The sequence below is a fragment of the Oncorhynchus mykiss genome, chromosome 25 (genome assembly GCF_057628025.1).
Source record: "Oncorhynchus mykiss isolate SJ-2025 chromosome 25, ASM5762802v1, whole genome shotgun sequence".
Classification (NCBI taxonomy): domain Eukaryota; kingdom Metazoa; phylum Chordata; class Actinopteri; order Salmoniformes; family Salmonidae; genus Oncorhynchus; species Oncorhynchus mykiss.
The window spans coordinates 47,687,938-47,694,239 of NC_143046.1; positions in this window are offsets into that span (position 1 = coordinate 47,687,938).

Genomic DNA, 6,302 nt, shown 5'->3' on the forward strand with positions numbered 1-6,302 from the left:
GGGAGGTGTAAAATACTGAAAACATCCTGTTAAAGTGGCTGAAGTTTAATGAAAGTTTAATAGTTTAAAAAGAATAAAGATTACAGAGGCCTGTAATTTTCATCATAGGTACACTTCAACTATGACAGATAAAATGAGAAGAAAAAAATCCAGAAAATCACATTGTAGGATTTTTAATGAATTTATTTACAAATTATGGTAGAAAATAAGTATTTGGTCACCTACAAACAAGCAAGATTTCTGGCTCTCACAGACCTGTAACTTCTTCTTTAAGAGGCTCCTCTGTCCTCCACTCGTTACCTGTATTAATGGCACCTGTTTGAACTTATTATCAGTATGAAAGACACCTGTCCACAACCTCAAACAGTCACACTCCAAACTTCACTATGGCCAAGACCAAAGAGCTGTCAAAGGACACCAGAAACAAAATTGTAGACCTGCACCAGGCTGGGAAGACTGAATCTGCAATAGGTAAGCAGCTTGGTTTGAAGAAATCAACTGTTGGAGCAATTATTAGGAAATGGAAGACATAAAAGACCACTGATAATCTCCCTCGATCTGGGGCTCCACGCAAGATTTCACCCCGTGGGGTCAAAATCATCACAAGAACAGTGAGCAAAAATCCCAGAACCACACGGGGGGACCTAGTGAATGACCTGCAGAGAGCTGGGACCAAAGTAACAAAGCCTACCATTAGTAACACACTATGCCGCCAGGGACTCAAATCCTGCAGTGCCAGACGTGTCCCCCTGCTTAAGCCAGTACATGTCCAGGCCCGTCTGAAGTTTGCTAGAGAGCATTTGAATGATCCAGAAGAAGATTGGGAGAATGTCATATGGTCAGATGAAACCAAAATATAACTTTTTGGTAAAAACTCAACTCGTCGTGTTTGGAGGACAAAGAATGCTGAGTTGCATCCAAAGAACACCATACCTACTGTGAAGCATGGGGGTGGAAACGTCATGCTTTGGGGCTGTTTTTCTGCAAAGGGACCAGGACGACTGATCCGTGTAAAGGAAAGAATGAATGGGACCATGTATCGTGAGATTTTGAGTGAAAACCTCCTTCCATCAGCAAGGGCATTGAAGATGAAACGTGGCTGGGTCTTTCAGCATGACAATGATCCCAAACACACCACGTGGGCAACGAAGGAGTGGCTTTGTAAGAAGCATTTCAAGGTCCTGGAGTGGCCTAGCCAGTCTCCAGATCTCAACAACATAGAAAATCTTTGGAGGGAGTTGAAAGTCCGTGTTGCCCATTAACAGCCCCAAAACATCACTGCTCTAGAGGAAATCTGCATGGAGGAATGGGCCAAAATACCAGCAACAGTGTGTGAAAACCTTGTGAAGACTTACAGAAAATGTTTGACCTCTATCATTGCCAACAAAGGGTATATAGCAAAGTATTGAGATAAACTTTTGTTATTGACCAAATACTTATTTTCCACCATAATTTGCAAATAAATTCATTAAAAATCCTACAATGTGATTTTCAGTTTTTTTTCTTCTCATTTTGTCTGTCATAGTTGAAGTGTACCTATGATGAAAATTATAGGCCTCTCTCATCTTTTTAAGTGGGATAACTTGCACAATTGGTGGCTGACTAAATAAGTTTTTTGCCCAACTGTAGACAAAATGTTCATTTATAATGTGCGTTTGATCCAGAAAAAAACAGCTTACAAAAAACTCAAAGTCACTACAAAATATTTCAAAAGTTGCCTATAAACTTTGCCAAAATATTTCAAACTACTTTTGTAATACAACTTTAGGTATTTTTAAACGTTAATAATCGATCAAATTATAGACGGAGCAATCTTTGTTCAATACAGGAATGAAAACAATCCAGCCCCACTTTTCACGTCTTGCGCAACTCACAAAAGTGTACCCAGTTCCTAGTTGGTCTACTTCTTCATTGCACAAAGGAATAACCTCAACCAAATTCCAATGACTGGTGACATCCAGTGGAAGCGGTAGGAACTGAAAAAACAGGTTCCTAAGAAATATCCCTTGGCAATAACAAGTCAGGGAACAGAGAGAGGCAAAAGAAAAAGAAATCGGAACAGTTAGTCCTCAGGGTTTTGCCTGCTGCATAAGTTCTGTTATACTCACAGACATTATTCCAACAGTTTTAGAAACTTCAGAGTGTTTTCTATCAAAATCTATGAATAATATGCATAACTTATATTCTTGGCATGAGTAGCAGGAAGTTGAAATTGGGCACGCTATTTATCCAAAAGTGAAAATTCTGCCCCCTAGCCCCAAGAGGGTTTAATCCAGATCAGTCTACACATTTTCGGATGCAATGTTGTTCCCTGTTAGCAGCTCTCTATTTAGCATATGATAGCACCCCCCAATCCTGGACCCAGGGACCCAGAGTTGGTCAATCAAGGGCTTGATAATGAGTTGGTAAGTTGAGTCGAGTGCGCCAGCATCAGGGCAAGAATAAAGATGCGTACCCGCCCAGGACCAGACCGGGAGAAGCTGGTCCACACAGTGCCTGGAGAAAACATCAAGGCAACAGTGACAGCATTGCATTGATTTACAATATAGAAAAATACTTTATAAAAAATGTATTGTTGATAATACCTATGGTAGATACACAAAAGAGAAAAATAATAACAAAAATAAAACAGGTATGACAATAACAATCGGGGCATCATTGTCTCAATTGCGATCCAGGTAATTTGGTTTTGCTATTAGATGAAGCACAGTAATAACAAAGTAATTTGTTGTATAAATAAACATAATTCGACATTGTGTTCACAAACTTTGCTGTGCTTTTCAATGGTTGAATGCACAGTGATAGATATTTGTATCAGGGCACAGGGCGAGACCCAGATGCAGACGGTTCGAGTCTCTGATATTTATTATAATCCAAGATGCAGGCAAGAGAATGGTCGTGGACAGGCAAAAGACCATAACAAGGTCAGAGTCCAGGAGGTATAGAATGGCAGGCAGGCTCGAGGTCAGGGTAGGCAGTGTGGTCAGGCAGGCGGGTTCAGAGTCAAGGCAGGCAAAAACAGAGAAAAGGAAAAAACATGAGCACGGAATAACACGCTGGTTGACTTGGCAAAACAAGACGAACTGGCAACAGACAAGCAGGGAACACAGGAATAATTACCCAGGGACCAATGAGAAAAGCAGGTGACACCTGGAGGTGGGTGGAGACAATCACAAAGACAGGTAAAACAGATCAGGGTGTGACAATTTGGGTGAAAACTAAACCAAAAATGTTGTTTTACCATTGGAATTTGGTGGTTTTAGATGGTTGAAAGCATAGTGAAAACACACTGGAAATGCAACTAACTTTTGGCTGTCTTGTGAGTGGGTGAAAATAGGTTGTAATTTCTTTGATAGGCGCCTCAACCAAATATTACCCAATTACCCACTTTGATGACGTGGGAAGAGTGAGCGCTCATGTCTGGCATACACACACATTCTCCAGTTTACCCATGATTTGACACCTGTGTTCACGTCGCAGTTTCACTTCATGCTTGAGTGTGCATGTGTGGGTGTCACCACTCACGGCTGCCTATAGCCTTTTGGGGGCCCTAAGCGAGATTTGGATGGGGGGCCCCCCACCTTGCGGCAAAACATTTTAGTTGTCCCCCTGTTAATGGTGGAGACATTTTTTTGTTTGTTTTAAAGTGCATTTCATGCAATTCTACACATTTTTCCATTGGGTGTAGCGAAATGTTGCAGGTTTTAAAGCACGTTTTCTACAATTCTATAAATTTTTTATTGATTTATGCCATGTTATTATGATATCTGAGTAAGAATGACTAACAAAATCAATGGGAGCCTCCTGGATGTCAGGGCCCCTGGGCATGTGCCCGGTCGGTATTCAGCCATGATTCCTACAAGTTTAGAAAGCGGGCTAGATTAACTACCAAAACAAATCTCCACAAAAATTGTATTCATGAATATAGACAATTTTGACTTTGCAGTTGGCCCATCTAGCGGAAAACGCTCAGTTCTGCCTCAAGGACAAGACTCATCCCAATTAACGTCAATCTGTGGTTATGATACTGTGATCATACGGTTTACGAGAATACATTACCTTACCTTCTTGGGTGATGACGAGTCCTGTAAGAGAATATATTAGAGTCAGCCAGCCAGGTAAAAATGTAAACCATACTACTGTACTTTAAAAAAAAATAGTGATGGTAAGAGCAATTTAAAAGAAAATGTGTTTGTTGGTGCCCTTTGCTCACGTTTGATGCAGAGATGAGAGAATATGTCTTACCTCTGTGGTCCCTCCCAGTTGTACCTGTTTTTTCTTTGGGCGTATTGTAGGCTACCTAATGTTGAATGTAAGAGATTGTAATTAAGTAAAAACCTGCCTACATTATGAATAATTTAGCAAATTGCATGCATCAACTAACATATTAGTCTACACCAGGCCCACGTCTAGAGACTACACCAGCGGTTTTCAACAGTGGAACTCTCAGGTGTGCTGCGAAACTTTTCCTAATCTTGATAATTTTTTGGAACACTCACTTATAAACATGCACATTACATTTACACTTGGGAGCACGAGTGCCACTCAGATAATACGTTGAATAGCACATGGTTACATCTGTATCGTTGTTTCAAGTCCGGGGCTCTCAGGCGGTTGGTTGTTGTATTTAAGCAATAAGGCCCAAGGGGGTGTGGTATATGGCCAATATACCATGGCTAAAGGCTGTTCTTAAGCACAACGCATCGCGGAGTGGCTGGATACAGCCCTTAGCCGTGGTACATTGACCATCAACCACAAACCCCCGAGGTGCATTTTTGCTATTATAAACTGGTCACCAACGCAATTAGAACAGTAAAAATACATGTTTTGTCATACCCATGGTACAGTGCCTTGCGAAAGTATTCGGCCCCCTTGAACTTTGCAACCTTTTGCCACATTTCAGGCTTCAAACATAAAGATATAAAACTGTATTTTTTTGTGAAGAATCAACAACAAGTGGGACACAATCATGAAGTGGAACGACATTTATTGGATATTTCAAACTTTTTTAACAAATCAAAAACTGAAAAATTGGGCGTGCAAATTATTCAGTTAATACTTTGTAGCGTCACCTTTTGCTGCGATTACAGCTGTAAGTCGCTTGGGGTATGTCTCTATCAGTTTTGCACATCGAGAGACTGACATTTTTTCCCATTCCTCCTTGCAAAACAGCTCGAGCTCAGTGAGGTTGGATGGAGAGCATTTGTGAACAGCAGTTTTCAGTTCTTTCCACAGATTCTCGATTGGATTCAGGTCTGGACTTTGACTTGGCCATTCTAACACCTGGATATGTTTATTTTTGAACCATTCCATTGTAGATTTTGCTTTATGTTTTGGATCATTGTCTTGTTGGAAGACAAATCTCCGTCCCAGTCTCAGGTCTTTTGCAGACTCCATCAGGTTTTCTTCCAGAATGGTCCTGTATTTGGCTCCATCCATCTTCCCATCAATTTTAACCATCTTCCCTGTCCCTGCTGAAGAAAAGCAGGCCCAAACCATGATGCTGCCACCACCATGTTTGACAGTAGGGATGGTGTGTTCAGCTGTGTTGCTTTTACGCCAAACATAACGTTTTGCATTGTTGCCAAAAAGTTCAATTTTGGTTTCATCTGACCAGAGCACCTTCTTCCACATGTTTGGTGTGTCTCCCAGGTGGCTTGTGGCAAACTTTAAACAACACTTTTTAATGGATATCTTTAAGAAATGGCTTTCTTCTTGCCACTCTTCCATAAAGGCCAGATTTGTGCAATATACGACTGATTGTTGTCCTATGGACAGAGTCTCCCACCTCAGCTGTAGATCTCTGCAGTTCATCCAGAGTGATCATGGGCCTCTTGGCTGCATCTCTGATCAGTCTTCTCCTTGTATGAGCTGAAAGTTTAGAGGGACGGCCAGGTCTTGGTAGATTTGCAGTGGTCTGATACTCCTTCCATTTCAATATTATCGCTTGCACAGTGCTCCTTGGGATGTTTAAAGCTTGGGAAATATTTTTGTATCCAAATACGGCTTTAAACTTCTTCACAACAGTATCTCGGACCTGCCTGGTGTGTTCCTTGTTCTTCATGATGCTCTCTGCGCTTTTGACGGACCTCTGAGACTATCACAGTGCAGGTGCATTTATACGGAAACTTGATTACACACAGGTGGATTGTATTTATCATCATTAGTCATTTAGGTCAACATTGGATCATTCAGAGATCCTCACTGAACTTCTGGAGAGAGTTTGCTGCACTGAAAGTAAAGGGGCTGAATAATTTTGCACGCCCAATTTTTCAGTTTTTGATTTGTTAAAAAAGTTTGAA